Source organism: Triticum aestivum, chromosome 4D (genome assembly GCF_018294505.1).
Source record: "Triticum aestivum cultivar Chinese Spring chromosome 4D, IWGSC CS RefSeq v2.1, whole genome shotgun sequence".
In the NCBI taxonomy this organism is placed as follows: domain Eukaryota; kingdom Viridiplantae; phylum Streptophyta; class Magnoliopsida; order Poales; family Poaceae; genus Triticum; species Triticum aestivum.
This window is the reverse complement of record NC_057805.1, coordinates 32,009,706-32,029,803: the sequence shown is the minus strand read 5'-3', so window position 1 is coordinate 32,029,803 and position 20,098 is coordinate 32,009,706.

Below are 20,098 nucleotides of genomic sequence, written 5' to 3'. Positions count from 1 at the left end.
TCTACATGTGAAGCGGAGTACATTGCTGCTTCGGAAGCAGCAAAGGAGTCTGGATGAAGGAGTTCATATCCGATCTAGGTGTCGTACCTAGTGCATCGGGTCCAATGAAAATCTTTTGTGATAATACTGGTGCAATTGCCTTGGCAATGGAATCCATATTTCACAAGAGAACCAAGCACATCAAGAGACGCTTCAACTCCATCCGGGATCAAGTCCAGGTGGGAGACATAGAGATTTGCAAGATACATACGGATCTGGATGTTGCAGACCCGTTGACTAAGCCTCTTCCACGAGCAAAACATGATCAGCACCAAGACTCCATGGGTGTTAGAACCATTACTGTGTAATCTAGATTATTGACTCTAGTGCAAGTGGGAGACTGAAGGAAATATGCCCTAGAGGCAATAATAAAGTTATTATTTATTTCCTCATATCATGATAAATGTTTATTATTCATGCTAAAATTGTATTAACCGGAAACTTAGTACATGTGTGAATACATAGACAAACAGAGTGTCACTAGTATGCCTCTACTTGACTAGCTCGTTAATCAAAGATGGTTAAGTATCCTAACCATTGACATGAGTTTTCATTTGATTAACGGGATCACATCGTTAGGAGAATGATGTGATTGACTTGACCCATCTCGTTAGCTTAGCACTTGATCGTTTAGAATGGTGCTATTGCTTTCTTCATGACTTATACATGTTCCTATGACTATGAGATTATGCAACTCCCGTTTACCGGAGGAACACTTTGTGTGCTACCAAACGTCACAACGTAACTGGGTGATTATAAAGGTGCTCTACAGGTGTCTTCGAAGGTACTTGTTGAGTTGGCGTATTTCGAGATTAGGATTTGTCGCTCTGATTGTCGGAGAGGTATCTCTGGGCCCACTCGGTAATACACATCACTATAAGCCTTGCAAGCATTGTAACTAATGAGTTAGTTGCGGGACGATGTATTACAGAACGAGTAAAGAGACTTGCCGGTAACGAGATTGAACTAGGTATTGAGATACCAACAATCGAATCTCGGGCAAGTAACATGCCGATGACAAAGGGAACAATGTGTGTTGTTATGCGGTTTGACCGATAAAGATCTTCGTAGAATATGTGGGAGCCAATATGAGCATCCAGGTTCCGCTATTGGTTATTGACCGGACACGTGTCTCGGTCATGTCTACATAGTTCTCGAACCCATAGGGTCCGCACGCTTAAAGTTCGGTGACGATCGGTATTATGAGTTTTTGTGTTTTGATGTACCGAAGGTAGTTCGGAGTCCTGGATATGGTCACGGACATGACGAGGAGTCTCAAATGGTCGAGACGTAAAGATCGATATATTGGACGACTATATTCGGACAACGAAAGTGTTCCGGGTGGTTTCGGAGAAAAGCGGAGTCCCGGAGGGTTACCGGAACCCCCAGGGAGAAATAATGGGCCATATGGGCCTTGGTGGAGAGAGAGAGGGCTGGCCTAGGGCAGGCCGCGCACCCCTCCCCCTCTGGTCCGAATTGGACTTGGAGAGGGGGGGGGCGGGGCGGCGCCCCCTTTCCTTCTCCGTCTCCCCCTTCCTTTCCCCCTCCTGGTAGGAGGGGGAAAGAGGGGAGTCCTACTCCTACTAGGAGGAGGACTCCTCCTCCTGGCGCGCCATAGAGGGCCGGCCGGCCTCCCCCTTGCTCCTTTATATACGGGGGCAGGGCGCACCTCTAGACACACAAGTTGATCCGTTGATCTCTCCCAGCCGTGTGCGGTGCCCCCCTCCACCATAATCCACCTCAATTATATCGTAGCGGTGCTTAGGCGAAGCCCTGCGTCGGTAGCATCATCATCACCGTCATCACGCCGTCGTGCTGACGAAACTCTCCGGCGAAGCTTTGCTGGATCGGAGCTCGCGGGACGTCATCGAGTTGAACGTGTGCTGAATTCAGAGGTGCCGTGCGTTCGGTACTTGGATCGGTCGGATCGTGAAGACGTACGACTACATCAACCGCGTTGTGCTAACGCTTTCGCTTTCGGTCTACGAGGGTACGTGGACACTGCTACCTCTTGAGCACTGCGTTGGTTTTCCCTTGAAGAGGAAAGGGTGATGCAGCAAAGTAGCGTAAGTATTTCCCTCAGTTTTTGAGAACCAAGGTATCAATCCAGTAGGAGGCTACGCGCGAGTCCCTCGCACCTACACAAAACAAATAAATCCTCGCAACCAACGCGATAAGGGGTTGGCAATCCCTTCACGGTCACTTACGAGAGTGAGATCTGATAGATATGATAAGATAATATTTTTGGTATTTTTATGATAAAGATGCAAAGTAAAATAAAAGCAAAGGAAATAACTAAGTGTTGGAAGATTAATATGATGAAGATAGACCCGGGGGCCATAGGTTTCACTAGTGGCTTCTCTCAAGAGCATAAGTATTTTACGATGGGTGAACGAATTACTGTTGAGCAATTGACAGAATTGAGCATAGTTATGAGAGTATCTAGGTATGATCATGTATATAGGCATCACGTCTGAGACAAGTAGACCGACTCCTGCCTGCATCTACTACTATTACTCCACTCATCGACCGCTATCCAGCATGCATCTAGAGTATTAAGTTCATAAAAATAGAGTAACGCTTTAAGCAAGATGACATGATGTAGAGGGATAAATTCATGCAATATGAAAAAAAACCCATCTTGTTATCCTCGATGGCAACAATACAATACGTGCCTTGCTGCCCCTACTGTCACTGGGAAAGGACACCGCAAGATTGAACCCAAAGCTAAGCACTTCTCCCATTGCAAGAAAGATCAATCTAGTAGGCCAAACCAAACTGATAATTCGAAGAGACTTGCAAAGATAACCAATCATACATAAAAGAATTCAGAGAAGATTCAAATATTGTTCATAGATAATCTTGATCATAAACCCACAATTCATCGGTCTCAACAAACACACCGCAAAAGAAGATTACATCGAATAGATCTCCACGAGAGAGGGGGAGAACATTGTATTGAGATCCAAAAAGAGAGAAGAAGCCATCTAGCTACTAACTATGGACCCAAAGGTCTGAGGTAAACTACTCACACTTCATCGGAGAGGCTATGGTGATGATGTAGAAGCCCTCCGTGATGGATGCCCCCTCCGGCGGAGCTCCGGAACAGGCCCCAAGATGGGATCTCGTGGGTATAGAAGGTTGCGGCGGTGGAATTAGGTTTTTGGCTCCGTATCTAATCGTTTGGGGGTACGTAGGTATATATAGGAGGAAGGAGTACGTCGGTGGAGCAACAGGGGGCCCACGAGGGTGGAGGGCGCGCCCTGGGGGTAGGCGCGCCCCCTACCTCGTGGCCTCCTCTTTTGTTTCTTGACATAGGGTCCAAGTCTCCTGGATCATATTCTTCCTAAAAATCACGTTCCCGAAGGTTTCATTCCGTTTGGACTCCGTTTGATATTCCTTTTCTGCGAAACTCTGAAATAGGCAAAAACAACAATTCTGGGCTGGGCCTCCGGTTAATAGGTTAGTCCCAAAAATAATATAAAAGTGAATAATAAAGCCCAATAATGTCCAAAACAGTAGATAATATAGCTTGGAGCAATCAAAAATTATAGATACGTTGGAGACGTATCAAGCATCCCCAAGCTTAATGCCTGCTCGTCCTCGAGTAGGTAAATGGTAAAAACAGAATTTTTGATGCGGAGTGCTACTTGGCATAATTTCAATGTAATTCTTCTTAATTGTGGTATGAATATTCAGATCCGAAAGATTCAAGACAAAGTTTAATATTGACATAAAAATAATAATACTTGAAGCATACTAACAAAGCAATTATGTCTTCTCAAAATAACATGGCCAAAGAAAGTTATCCCTTCAAAATCATATAGTCTGGCTATGCTCTATCTTCACCACACAAAGTATTTAAATCATGCACAACCCCGATGACAAGCCAAGCAATTGTTTCATACTTTTGACGTTCTCACACTTTTTCAATCTTCACGCAATACATGAGCGTCAGCCATGGACATAGCACTATATGTGGAATAGAATGGTAGTTGTGGAGAAGACAAAAAAGGAAGAAGATAGTCTCACATCAACTAGGCATATCAACGGGCTATGGAGATGCCCATCAATACATATCAATGTGAGTGAGTAGGGATTGCCATGCAACAGATGCACTAGAGCTATAAGTATATGAAAGCTCAACAAAAGAAACTAAGTGGGTGTGCATCCAACTCGCTTGCTCACAAAGACCTAGGGCATTTTGAGGAAGCCCATCATTGGAATATACAAGCCAAGTTCTATAATGAAAAACTCCCACTAGTATATGAAAGTGACAAAATGAGAGACTCTCTATCATGAAGATCATGGTGCTACTTTGAAGCAAAAGTGTGGTAAAAGGATAGTAACATTGTCCCTTCTCTCTTTTTCTCTCATTTTTTTATTTGGGCCTTTTTTTTATGGCCTCTTTTTTTTCGTCCGGAGTCTCATCCCGACTTGTGGGGGGAATCATAGTCTCCATCATCCTTTTCCTCACTTGGGACAATGCTCTAAAAATGAAGATCATCACACTTTTATTTTCTTACAACTCAACAATTACAACTCGATACTTAGAACAAAATATGACTCTATATGAATGCCTCCGGCGGTGTACCGGGATATGCAATGAATTAAGAGTGACATGTATGAAAGAATTATGAACGGTGGCTTTGCCACAAATACGATGTCAACTACATGATCATGCAAAGCAATATGACAATGATGGAGCGTGTCATAATAAACTGAACGGTGGAAAGTTGCATGGCAATATATCTCGGAATGGCTATGGAAAATGCCATGATAGGTAGGTATGGTGGCTGTTTTGAGGAAGGTTTATGGTGGGTGTATGATATCGGCGAAAAGTGCGCGGTATTAGAGAGGCTAGCAATGGTGGAAGGAAGAAAGTGCGTATAATCCATGGACTCAACATTAGTCATAAAGAACTCATATACTTATTGCAAAAATCTACAAGTTATCAAAGCAAAGTATTACACGAATGCTCCTAGGGGGATAGATCGGTAGGAAAAGACCATCGCTCGTCCCCGACCGCCACTTATAAGGAAGACAATCAATAAATAAATCATGCTCCGACTTCATCACATAACGGTTCACCATACGCGCATGCTATGGGAATCACAAACTTTAACACAAGTATCTCTCAAATTCACAACTACTCAACTAGCATGACTCTAATATCACCATGTTTATATCTCAAAACAATTATCAAGCATCAAACTTCTCATAGTATTCAACACACTCATAAGAATTTTTACTAATCTTGAATACCAAGCATATTAGGATTATTTAAGAAAATTAGCATGCTATTTAAGACTCGCAAAATAATCTAAGTGAAGCATGAGAGATCAATAGTTTCTATAAAACAAATCCACCACCGTGCTCTAAAAGATATAAGTGAAGTACTAGAGCAAAACTATATAACTCAAAAGATGTAAGCGAAGCACATAGAGTATTCTAAAAAATTCCAAATCATGTATGGCTCTCTCAAAAGGTGTGTACAGCAAGGATGATTGTGGTAAACTAAAAAGCAAAGACTCATATCATACAAGACGCTCCAAGCAAAACACATATCATGTGGTGAATAAAAATATAGCTCCAAGTAAAGTTACCGATGGAAGTAGGCGAAAAAGGGGATGCCTTCCGGGGCATCCCCAAGCTTTGGCTTTTTGGTGTCCTTAGATTATCTTGGGGGTGCCATGGGCATACCCAATCTTAGGCTCTTTCCACTCGTTGTTCCATAATCCATCTAATCTTTCACCCAAAACTTGAAAACTTCACAACACAAAACTCAACAGAAAATCTTGTGAGCTCCGTTAGCGAAAGAAAACAAAAGACCACTTCAAGGTACTGTAATGAACTCATTCTTTATTTATATTGGTGTTAAACCTACTTTATTCCAACTTCTCTATGGTTTATAAACTATTTTACTAGCCATAGATTCATCAAAATAAGCAAACAACACACGACAAACAGAATCTGTCAAAAACAGAACAGTCTGCAGTAATCTGTAACTAACGCAAACTTCTTGAACTCCAAAAAATCATCCAAAATAGGAAGACCTAGAAAATTTGTTTATTGATCAGCAGCAATTGGAATCAGTATTTTATCACGTTCTGATGATTTTTAACAATTCTTTTCGTGAACAGAAAGTTTCTGGAAATTACAGCAAGATCAAATAACTATCATCCAAGAAGATCCTATAGGTTTAACTTGGCACAAACACTAATTAAAACATAAAAACACATCTAACTAGAGGCTAGAACAAATATTTATTCCTAAACAGAAGCAAAAATCAAAAAACTAAAAATAAAATTGGGTTGCCTCCCAACAAGCGCTATCGTTTAACGCCCCTAGCTAGGCATAAAAGCAAGGATAGATCTAGGTATTGCCATCTTTGGTAGGCAATCCATAAGTGGCTCTCATAATAGATTCATATGGTAATTTTATTTTCTTCCTAGGGAAGTGTTCCATGCCTTTCTTTAATGGAAATTGGAATCTAATATTCCCTTCCTTCATATCAATAATTGCACCAATCGTTCTAAGGAAAGGTCTACCAAGAATAATAGGACATGAAGGATTGCAATCTATATCGAGAACAAAAAAATCTACGAGCACATAGTTACTATTTGCAACAATAAGAACATCATTAATTCTTCCCATATCTTTCTTAATAGTGGAATCCGCAAGGTGCAAGTTTAGAGAGCAATCATCAAAATCACTGAAATCTAGCAAATCACACAAAGTTTTGGGGATAGTGGAAACACTAGCACCCAAATCACATAAAGCATAGAACTCATGATCCTTAATCTTAATTTTAATAGTAGGTTCCCACTCATCATAAATTTTTCTAGGGATAGAAACTTCCAACTCAATTTTTTCTTCATAAGATTGCATCAAGGCATCAACGATATGTTTGGTAAAAGCTTTATTTTGACTATAAGCATGAGGAGAATTTAGCACGGATTGCAACAAGGAAATACAATCTATCAAAGAGCAATTATCATAATTAAATTCCTTGAAATCCAAAATAGTGGGTTTATTAATATCTAACGTTTTGATTTCTTCAATCCCACTTTTATCAATTTTAGCATCAAGATCTAAAAACTCCGAATTTTTGGAACGCCTTCTAGGTAAAGGTGGATCATATTCAGTCTCATCATTATCAAGATTCATATTGCAAAACAAAGTTTTAATAGAGGACACATCAATAACTTTTAGATCTTCATCTTTATTTTCATAGAAATCCGGTTTAGCGGCCATCTTATTAACTAAGGTAGCCCGCTTATCCGATATTTCAGCAGTCAACTTCTCAAGGCGAGCAATTTGGGATCTTAAACCATCAAATTCTTTAGACATATCATCGAGATCTTTATTCATATAACTCATAAAACTTTTTTGTTCCTTAAGCTCGTTTCTGAAGAAATTATTATGCTCAAATGGCAAAACCATAAAACTCCTGACGTTGCTTTCAATCTCTTCTAACCTTTCAAGGTGAAGATCACCAAATCTAGGTAGAGCCATCGCGACAAGCAATCAATCCAACACACGAGCAAACAAAAAGCAAGCGAAAAAGAGGCGAGCGAATAAGAGAGGGCGAATAAAATGACAAGGGTGAAGTGGGGGAGAGGAAAACGAGAGGCAAATGACAAATAATGTAATGCGGGAGATAAGGGTTTGTGATGGGTACTTGGTATGTTGACTTTTGCGTAGACCTCCCCGACAACGGCGCCAGAAATCCTTCTTGATACCTCTTGAGCACTGCGTTGGTTTTCCCTTGAAGAGGAAAGGGTGATGCAGCAAAGTAGCGTAAGTATTTCCCTCAGTTTTTGAGAACCAAGGTATCAATCCAGTAGGAGGCTACGCGCGAGTCCCTCGCACCTACACAAAACAAATAAATCCTCGCAACCAACGCGATAAGGGGTTGGCAATCCCTTCACGGTCACTTACGAGAGTGAGATCTGATAGATATGATAAGATAATATTTTTGGTATTTTTATGATAAAGATGCAAAGTAAAATAAAAGCAAAGGAAATAACTAAGTGTTGGAAGATTAATATGATGAAGATAGACCCGGGGGCCATAGGTTTCACTAGTGGCTTCTCTCAAGAGCATAAGTATTTTACGATGGGTGAACGAATTACTGTTGAGCAATTGACAGAATTGAGCATAGTTATGAGAGTATCTAGGTATGATCATGTATATAGGCATCATGTCTGAGACAAGTAGACCGACTCCTGCCTGCATCTACTACTATTACTCCACTCATCGACCGCTATCCAGCATGCATCTAGAGTATTAAGTTCATAAAAATAGAGTAACGCTTTAAGCAAGATGACATGATGTAGAGGGATAAATTCATGCAATATGAAAAAAAACCCATCTTGTTATCCTCGATGGCAACAATACAATACGTGCCTTGCTGCCCCTACTGTCACTGGGAAAGGACACCGCAAGATTGAACCCAAAGCTAAGCACTTCTCCCATTGCAAGAAAGATCAATCTAGTAGGCCAAACCAAACTGATAATTCGAAGAGACTTGCAAAGATAACCAATCATACATAAAAGAATTCAGAGAAGATTCAAATATTGTTCATAGATAATCTTGATCATAAACCCACAATTCATCGGTCTCAACAAACACACCGCAAAAGAAGATTACATCGAATAGATCTCCACGAGAGAGGGGGAGAACATTGTATTGAGATCCAAAAAGAGAGAAGAAGCCATCTAGCTACTAACTATGGACCCAAAGGTCTGAGGTAAACTACTCACACTTCATCGGAGAGGCTATGGTGATGATGTAGAAGCCCTCCGTGATGGATGCCCCCTCCGGCGGAGCTCCGGAACAGGCCCCAAGATGGGATCTCGTGGGTATAGAAGGTTGCGGCGGTGGAATTAGGTTTTTGGCTCCGTATATGATCGTTTGGGGGTACGTAGGTATATATAGGAGGAAGGAGTACGTCGGTGGAGCAACAGGGGGCCCACAAGGGTGGAGGGCGCGCGCTGGGGGGTAGGCGCGCCCCTACCTCGTGGCCTCCTCTTTTGTTTCTTGACATAGGGTCCAAGTCTCCTGGATCATATTCTTCCTAAAAATCACGTTCCCGAAGGTTTCATTCCGTTTGGACTCCGTTTGATATTCCTTTTCTGCGAAACTCTGAAATAGGCAAAAAACAGCAATTCTGGGCTGGGCCTCTGGTTAATAGTTTAGTCCCAAAAATAATATAAAAGTGAATAATAAAGCCCAATAATGTCCAAAACAGTAGATAATATAGCATGGAGCAATCAAAAATTATAGATACGTTGGAGACATATCAGACACACTCTCCCCTCTCGTTGTTATGCATCACCATGATCCTGCGTGTGCGTAGGAATTTTTTTGAAATTACTACGTTCGCCAACAATGTCGTAGCGTCCTGCGGCCCGGAAGTTGAAAGATGTCGGGCTACGAGCCCCGCAGCTGCTATTTCTGTTGCTCCGGTTGTGGTGATTGGGGCTGTTAGGGTTGTAGACGTGCTCTGGTGTCGTCATCATAACTTCTTAGAGCGAGATTTCTTGTGGTGCCCCGTCCTCCGAGGCCTCTTCAGAGGTCGGTTGACTGTATCTGGTCTCCTCTGAGGGCTCTGATTCAGATGTCTGCTCTATGGCTCTAGTTTTGACCACTTGAATCATTGGGAGCTTCTCGACGTTGATGTCGGGGATGGAGATCACCTTTATTCGCTACTCTGGTTGTCCGAGAACGAGATGAGGTGGGTTGTGTCGACTCTATAGTCACAGATTGATCCGTCAATGATGCGGTCCTCTAGCTTGTCGTCGACGAAGCAATTCTCGCAGACCATGGCAATGAGGTGTGAGGTTGGGATGGGCAGGTTGATAGCAGCGGCCTCAGTGTAGCACCTTGCCTTTGTCGTCAGGGCCTTGGTTGCTGGTGCCAGAGCTGTTGTCACAGCATCGTCGGCCTTCGAGTCGCAGGTCGGGTGTGAGGGCGCTGATGTCTACTACACAACTTTTATTTTTGTTGACTTTATTGGGACTCCAAGCGCGGAGTGATGACCCACAAGTATAGGGGATCAATTGTAGCTCTTTTCGATAAGTAAGAGTGTCGAACCCAATGAGGGGCAGAAGGAAATGACAAGTGGTTTTCAATAAGGTAATGTCTGCAAGTGATGAAATTGTAAGTAGCGGAGTAGTTTGATAGAAAGATAATTTGTAACGAGCAAGTAACAATAGTAGTAACAAAAGTGCAGCAAGGTAGCCCAATCCTTTTGAGGCAAAGGACAGGCCAAAACGGTCTCTTATGATAAGAAAAGCGTTCTTGAGGGTACATGGGAATTTCATCTAGTCACTTTCATCATGTTGGTTCGATTTGTGTTCGCTACTTTGATAATTTGATATGTGGGTGGACCAGTGCTTAGGTGTTGTTCTTACTTGAATAAACCTCCTACTTATGATTAACCCTCCCGCAAGCATCCGCAACTATGAGAAAAGTATTAAGAATAAATTCTAACCATAGCAGTAAACTTATGGATCAAATCGGCCCCTTAAGGAATAGCACATAAACTGGGGTTTAAGCTTCTGTCACTCTCGCAACCCATCATCTAATTGCTACTCCACAATGCATTCCCTTAGGCCCAAATATGGTGAAGTGTCATGTAGTCGACGTTCACATGACACCACTAAGGGAATCACAACATACATACTATCAAAATATCGAACACATATCAAGTTCACATGATTACTTGCAACATATTTCTCCCGTGACCTCAAGAACAAATGTAACTACTCACAAATAATAATCATGCTCAAGATCAGAGGAGTATTAAATAGCATATTGGATTTGAACATATAATCTTCCACCAAATAAACCATATAGTAATCAACTACAAGATGTAATCAACACTACTAGTCACCCGCAAGCACCAATCTATAGTTCCGGTAACAAGATTGAACACAAGAGATGAACTAGGGTTTGAGATGAGATGGTGTTGTTGAAGATGTTGATGGAGATTGCCCTCCCCAAGATGGGAGAGTTGTTGGTGATGATGATGACGATGATTTCCCCCTCCGGGAGGGAAGTTCCCCCGGCAGAATCGCTCCGCCGGAGGGCAAAAGTGCTTCTGCCCAAGTTCCACCTCAAGATGGCGGCGCTTCGTCCCAAAAGTCCTCTCCGTATTTTTTCTAGGTCAAAATGACCTATATACCAGAAGATGGCACTGGAGGTGGGCCTGGGTGAGCACAACCCACCAGGGAGCGCCTGGGCTCCCTGGCGCGCCCAGGTGGGTTGTGCCCACCTGGTGGGCCCCCTCTGGTAGTTATTTGCTCCAATAATTCTCAAATATTCCATAAAAAATCCTCCTGAAGTTTCAGCTCATTTGGAGTTGTGCAAAATAGGTAGCCTGACGTAGCTTTTCCAGTTGCCTGAATTCTCCCTCTTTATGTATACCTTGCATATTATGAGAGAAAAGGCATTAGAATTACTCCAAAAAGCATTATTATAGATAAAAACATCATAAATAACAGTAAGAAAACATGATGTAAAATGGACATATCACGGAGTTTTGTAGGACATCATCGAGTTTCCCTCAAGTGGATCACCTAAGGTTTATCAATCTGCGAGAGGTGTAGGATGAAGATGGTTCTCTCTCAAACAACTCTACAATCAAATACAATTAATATCTTATGTCTCCAACACACCCAATAAAATTGTCAGTTGTATAGGTGCACTAGTTCGACGAACAGATGGTGATACAAGTGTAATATGGATGGTAGAAATAGGTTTTTCTAATCTGAACCACTGTTCAAGGTATCGGCCGATATAATGATAAATCAGTCGTTTATCGCTTACCATGTCTGACTGATAAGATAAATCAGTTGATATGGTGATAAATCAACCGATATGCCAATAAACTGGCCGATTTACCCCTTATCTTGGATCGACCGATAAGTTCTTGATAAGCGATATCCCCAATATTGATCTGAACAAAGAAAAATGCAAGGTAGCAAGTAACGGAAGTGTGTAAAACGATGTCTCAATGCTTGGAAACAAGGCCTAGCGTTCATACTTTCACTAGTGCCAACTTTCAACATCATTAACATAGCTGAACCACATGATAATCCCTCAAAGTGCAGCAAAGAATCACTCCAAAGTTTCTATTGTATCAAAGAAAGTAAGATGAAATCGGTAGGTATCAAACGACCTCAAATTTGTCTTCCAATCAATCTATTGACCCCCCCAAAGTGTCATGGATAGTCCAAGAGATCGTACTACGACAACACTATATGATGCTATCGTTCAACATTTATGCTTAGAGTACCCCAATGTCACAACGTGGATCCGCAAGTTAATTACTAGACATGCATCAAGTGATCTCAAATCCAAAGTATTCAATCCAACATAAAGAAACTTTAAAGAGAAAGACTCCACTCACCCCAAAAGGATAAGGGGAGATGAACATCATAAGATCAAACTTTATTAATCAAGCTCATGATACAATCAAGATTGAATACATCAAGAACAAGAGAGAGAGAGATTGAACACATAGCTACTATTACATACCCTTAGCCCGAGGATGAACTACTCACAAATCAACATGGAGGCTGCAAGGTTGATGAAGGGGCCTCCGTGGACGGGTTCCCCCTCTGGCAGAGTGTCGGAAAAGGCCTCTAGATGGGACCACCGTGAAATAGAAACTTGTGGCAGCGGAAATATTGTCCTGAGGGTACGGTGAAAGGTTTCAATATTTATAGGAATTTGTGGTGTTGGAATCCTGCCAAAAGGTTGCTCAGGGGACTCTGATACGTCTCCAGCGTATTGATACGTCTCCAACGTATCTATAATTTTTGATTGTTCCATGCTATTATATTATCTGTTTTGGATGCTTATGGGCTTTATTATACACTTTTATATTATTTTTGGGACTAACCTATTAACCCAGAGCCCAGTGCTAATTTCTGTTTTTTCCCTTGTTTCAGTGTTTCGCAGAAAAGGAATATCAAACGGAGTTCAAACGGAATGAAACCTTCGGGAGCGTGATTTTTGGAACGAATGTGATCCAGCAGACTTGGAGTTGAAGTCAAGGAAGCTTCGAGGTGGCCACGAGGCAGGAAGGTGCGCCTGCCCCCCTGGGCGCGCCCCCACCCTCATGGGCCCCTCGTGGCTCCCCGGACCGACTTCTTTCGCCTATATATGTCCATATACCCTAAAAACATCAGAGAACAGAATAGATCGGGAGTTCCGCCGCCGCAAGCCTCTGTAGCCACCAAAAACCAATCGGGACCCTGTTCCGGCACCCTGCCGGAGGGGGAACCTTCACCGGTGGCCATCTTCATCATCCCGGCGCTCTCCATGACAAGGAAGGAGTAGTTCACCCTCGGGGCTGAGGGTATGTACCAGTAGCTATGTGTTTGATCTCTCTCTCTCTCTCGTGTTCTTGAGATGGTACGATCTTGATGTATCGCGAGCTTTGCCATTATAGTTGGATCTTATGATGTTTCTTCTCCCCCTCTACTCTCTTGTAATGGATTGAGTTTTCCCTTTGAAGTTATCTTATCAGATTGAGTCTTTAAGGATTTGAGAAAACTTGATGTATGTCTTGCATGTGCTTATCTGTGGTGACAATGGGATATCACGTGATTCACTTGATGTATGTTTTGGTGATCAACTTGCGGGTTCCGTGACCTTGGGAATCTATGCATAGGGGTTGGCACACGTTTTCGTCTTGACTCTCCGGTAGAAACTTTGGGGCACTCTTTGAAGTACTTTGTGTTGGTTTGAATAGATGAATCTGAGATTGTGCGATGCATATCGTATAATCATACCCACGGATACTTGAGGTGACATTGGAGTATCTAGGTGACATTAGGTTTTTGGTTGATTTGTGTCTTAAGGTGTTATTCTAGTACGAACTCTATGATTGATCGAACGGAAAGAATAGCTTCATGTTATTTTACTACGGTCTCTTGAATAGATCGATCAGAAAGGATAACTTTGAGGTGGTTTCGTACCCTACCATAATCTCTTCGTTTGTTCTCCGCTATTAGTGACTTTGGAGTGACTCTTTGTTGCATGTTTAGGGATATTTATATGATCTAATTATGTTATTATTGTTGAGAGAACTTGCACTAGTGAAAGTATGAACCCTAGGCCTTGTTTCCTAGCATTGCAATATCGTTTACGGTCACTTTTATCGCTTGTTACCTTGATGTTTTTATATTTTCAGATTACAAAAACCTATATCTACCATCCATATTGCACTTGTATCACCATCTCTTCGCCGAACTAGTGCACCTATACAATTTACCATTGTATTGGGTGTGTTGGGGACACAAGAGACTCTTTGTTGTTTGGTTGCAGGGTTGTTTGAGAGAGACCATCTTCATCCTACGCCTCCCACGGATTGATAAACCTTAGGTCATCCACTTGAGGGAAATTTGCTACTGTCCTACAAACCTCTGCACTTGGAGGCCCAACAACGTCTACAAGAAGAAGGTTGCGTAGTAGACATCAAGCTCTTTTCTGGCGCCGTTGCCGGGGAGGTTAGTGCTTGAAGGTATATCTTTAGATCTTGCAATCGAATCTTTTAGTTTCTCGTTTTATCACTAGTTTAGTTTATAAAAGAAAACTACCAAAAAATGGAATTGAGTTTGTCTCATACGCTTCATCTTTTTAATATCTTTCGTGAGAATGATGGAAAGGAAAATTGTGCCAAAGTGTTAGAAGAAGAATGCATTAAAATGTTTGGCACTAAATCTTTGAATGATGAGCATGATTGCAATGTTGTTAGTATGAACTCTTTGAATATCCATGGTACTAATGATGATTGCACTATTCATGATGAAAATGTTTCCTATAAGCATGTTGATTTCTGTGGAGTGCATAGAGTTCGCAAATACATACCAAAAAGGGAAGATAGATTTTGTAAGAGGCACAAGCACTTAGAAACTAAATGGTTGCAAGAAAGGCTAGATGATTGTGCTGAAAGATTCAATATTTTTCCCCGTCCTTGTGAACTTTGCAATGAGCATGGTCATTTAAAGCTCCAATGCTATTTGTTTTATGATCAAATCTTGTCCAAAAATTGTGATAACTTGATTACCCTTGAGCATCATAAAGAGCTTAGTCTTCTTTTGGGGTATGAAGAAATGAAACGTATAACTGAGGGTATTCCAAAATTTAATCTTGATATATTTCTTGATTTTGATCTAGAGGAAATTTATATGTATTGTGCGGTGAATTGCATTGAAAATCCTTATATTGCCAATTACATAAAGAAAAGAAAACAAATAGAAGATGAAGAGAATACTAATGAAAGGGAAGAGACTTCCCAATATTCTCCTATTATTTCTTATGATGAATCAGGTAATGAGGAAGAGCCTTCTATTCAACCAATTTCATTAATAAGGAGCTCCAAAAAGAGGATTGAACCCACACATGATGTGAAGAAGAAAAAGAAAAGATGGAGAAACAAAGGTAGAAAGGTATCTCTCCCAAATGATGTTGCTCCTATTACTCATTGTGATGATGATAATTGTTATACTATTGGTGCTATCCATTCTATTAATGATGAGAGTGATTATGCTTATGATATGAAAAGGCCCAAGCTTGGGGATCCTATGTTTGATGAAGATGATGTTTTTGAGAATATATTTCCTGCAATTAATGTTTGTCCCAAGCTTGGGGATGCTACGTTTAATGAAGATGATATTTTTAGTCTCCCAAGTTTTGATAAGCAAATTTATAATGATGATAGCATGCCTCCTACTTATGATGGTTATATTGATGAAAGTGGGTTTGGAAGAGTGTCAACTTTATGAAGTAATGATCCCACTATTTTGGAGCATGTTGAATCTTATTATGATAATTATGAAAGTGGATTTGGAGAGGTCATGACTTTATTTAGTGATGAATCCACTATTTCGGAAGAGGTTTCAATTGATTCTGATGAGAACAAAGTTGCTACTTATGATGATTATTGTGATGACACTTATGCTATAAAAAGTAGTGATGATTATATTTATAAAACTTGTCATGAGTATGATTACCCTTTTTCTGAATATTACTCTTTTAATGTGGAAACAATTTATAGTATTCGAGTCTCCTATGATACTCCCACTATTCCGAATGAGAAGAAATTTGCTTATGTGGAGAGTAATAAAATTTCTATGCTTATGGATCATGAAAAGAATGCTTTAGGTGCTGGTTATATTGTTGAATTCATTCATGATGCTACTGAAAATTGTTATGAGGGAGGAACATATGCTTGTAGGAATTGCAATAATATCAAGTTTCCTCTCTATGTGCTTAAAGTTTTGAAGTTATGCTTGTTTTGCCTTCCTATGCTAGTTGATTATTGTTCCCATAAGTTGTTTGCTCACAAAATCCCTATTCATAGGAAGTGGGTTAGACTTAAATTTGCTAGTCATATTCTTCATGATGCTCTCTTTATGTTTCAATTCTTATCTTTTATGTGAGCATCATTGAAATCATCATGCCTAGCTAGGGGCATTAAACGATAGCGCTTGTTGGGAGGCAACCCAATTTTATTTTAGTTTTTTGCTTTTTGGTTCTGTTTAGGAATAAATAATCTATCTAGACTCTGGTTAGATGTGGTTTTTCTTTTTAATTAGTGTTTGTGCCAAGTTAAACCTATAGGATCTTCTTGGATGATAGTTATTTGATCTTGCTGAAAATTCCAGAAACTTTCTGTTCACGAAAACAATTGTTAAAAATTACCAGAACTTGATATAATATTGATTCCAATTGCAGGTGATCAATAAACATATTATTTAGGTCGTACTATTTTGACAGAATTTTTAGAGTTCCAGAAGTTTGCGTTAGTTACAGATTACTACAGACTGTTCTGTTTTTGACAGATTCTGTTTTTAGTGTGTTGTTTTCTTATTTTGATGAATCTATGGCTAGTAAAAGAGTTTATAAACCATAGAGAAGTTGGAATACAGTAAGTTTAACACCAATATAAATAAAGAATAAGTTCAATACAGTATCTTGAAGTGGTGTTTTGTTTTCTTTCGCTAACGGAGCTTACGAGTTTTCTGTTAAGTTTTGTGTTGTGAAGTTTTCAAGTTTCGGGTAAAGATTTGATGCACTATGGAATAAGGAGTGGCAAGAGCCTAAGTTTGGGGATGCCCAAGGCACCCCAAGGTAATATTCAAGGACAACCAAGAGCCTAAGCTTGGGGATGCCCCGGAAGGCATCCCCTCTTTCGTCTTCGTTCATCGGTAACTTTACTTGGAGCTATATTTTTATTCACCATATGATATGTGTTTTGCTTGGAGCGTCATTTTATTTTCTTTTGTTTTGCTTGCTGTTTGAATAAAGTACCAAGATCTGAAATTCTTAAATGTTAGAGAGTCTTCACATAGTTGCATAATTATTTGTAGCGACCCGACCTCAGATGGTCAAGTCTCTGTGCTTCAGTGTCATCCCTGGATCGGTAATGCTGACACACACAATACTCGAAGGATTTATAGCACAGTAGCAATCACACACTTATTACATTGAATGTCTCAAAAAAGAGAACTTATTACAATAAATATGGCTTAAGGCCATCTAATACGATAACATCGGAAGGCTTGGAAGATAAAGTGAGTCCATCAACTCCAACGGCATAGCTGAGTGCATGACAACGACCTATCGCACCTTTACTCGTCGTCTGAAAAGTCTGCAACATGATACGTTGCAGCCCGAAATGGGTCAGCACATGGAATATGCTGGCAATGTAACACAGTAGAGCAATGAACAGATAAAAGCTATCACTACATGCATATATGGCTGGTGGATGCTCTATGGTTATATGTTTTTGCGAAAAGCCAATTTTTCCCTACAACAATGGAATAGATTTTATTTAACTATCATGGTAGTTGAAACATCATTGAGAAGGTACCACCAACTCAATCCCAATTAAAAGTAATTATCAACCCAACATATTAAAATAGAGTGATGAGATACATTTGATAATCCAAGTACTAGATACTCAAGATTGTCCATAACCGGGGACACGGCTAACCATGATTAGATTGTACACTCTGCAGAGGTTTGCGCACTTTTCCCCACAAGACTCGATCTCCTCCGTTGGATTTCTCGCACTACATGGTGTTTGAGAAACGGATGACCGAGACACAGTCTTTCAGAAGCATTAACTCTAACCCCGGGTAGACAGTACCAACCTACATCCCTCTACATCTGCTAGCCTACCACTGGAAGAGGTCATGCAACATACTCAACTATGCTAGAGCCCATAATAGCTTGTGGCTGCACACGGAAGTTTCTAGCATGAAATATCTCACGATCCCTTTGAGCCTGGGTGGCGGACCGTAGGATGATCACACGGATACCCCGGGATCTCCTAGGACAACACTGGATTCCCCAGGTGCCCAAACAAGCAATCCACCCAGATGTGTATTGAAGTAGCCACCTTAAGTTGAACCATTAATTAACAATCTCACATCTGTCATGGATTCACTCACCAAACCACGTCTACGAGCATAGCATGGCAATAAGCATAACGTAAAAGTAACTCCCAAGGGTTTGATAATAAAACAGGTAATAGGTTCTACCTCATCAACTACTTCCCAATACCCACAAGTTAATCACATCCTAATCATGCAGTGTTTGAGGATTGGAACTAATGCATAAAAAATGGGTATGAAAAGAGTATGATCAATGTGTTACTTGCCTTGCTGATGATTCGCAAAACCTAGTGACTCGTAGTGGCATGCTTCGCACTCCGGGAATTCTATCGCGAACAAACAATAACATACATAAGAAATCAAGCAAAGATGCACGGGTAAAACTCAAATAACAAGATCTAACCAGAAAGTTCAACTTAAGAACTCCAGTTTGCAAAAAGAATCAAATCAAACGGAGAAACGAAACACAAACTGCGAAAGAAACAAGACCTGTTTACTAATCTGGACTAAAGTCAAATTTTACAGTACCAAAATCCTGTTCAAGTTGGTTAAGCGGAAAGAGGGCTTCGAGACGAAGAGCTAGGTGCTTGAATCGCCTGATTTCCATAAACGATCGAAAAGATACGCTAAAATGAAAATCGGATCAGAAATCGCGATCGGAAATAATCGCGAAAAATCCGAGAAAAAGAAAACTGACAAACAGGCTAACGAACGAACGTTCGCTGTCTGTGACTAACGAGTGAAAGGCGTTCGCTTAAACGAACAAACGAACGAACGTTCGCAAAATAAATAAACCGTCGGAAAAACCGATCTATCAAAAATAAACCAAATAAACAAAAAAAAACGGGGTTATCCGTAGAAAACCGACCGGTCAACGGCGGTCAACGGCGAGATCCGGCGCGGCGGCGGGCGGCGGCGGCGGCAGGCGGCTAGGGCTGACGGGGCGGGGTGGCTGGGGTGGGCTGCGGGGTGGGGCGGCTGGGGCGGCTTATAAAGGGCCGGCCCGAGGTCTCCTCGCCGGGTACGGCCCGAAGTCGGTTCCGTTTTTTTAATAATTCCGGCGTGCAGAAAAAGAAAGAAAAAGAGTACTAAACGGACTCCAAAATTCCGAAATAAATTTTCCCCGTCCTCTAAAAATAAGCCTGACAAGGTGAACATTTATTTGGGCCTATAATGCAATTTTGAAAAACGCATATTTTTCCTATGCAAATAAAATAGCAATAAAATCCGAATAAAATCAAATATTTGATTTTAATATTTTTCCTCCAATATTTCATTTATTTTGGAGAAGTCATAATATCTCCTCTCATATATTTTAATATGAAATATTTTCGGAGAGAAAAATAATTAAAATAAATGATCCTCGTTTCGATATTTGATAAAATTCAAATATGAAAACGGTGAAATCCCCAACTCTCTCCGTGGGTCCTTGAGTTGCTTAGAATTTCGACGGTCGCAAATCGAAATGCAATAAAACATGATATGCATGAATGATCTATGTATAACATTCCAAATTGGAAATTTGGGATGTTACAAACCTACCCCCCTTAAGATGAATCTCGCCCTCGAGATTCGGGTTGGCTAGGAAATAGGTGTGGATGGTCTTTGCGAAGATCATCCTCTCGTTCCCAAGTGG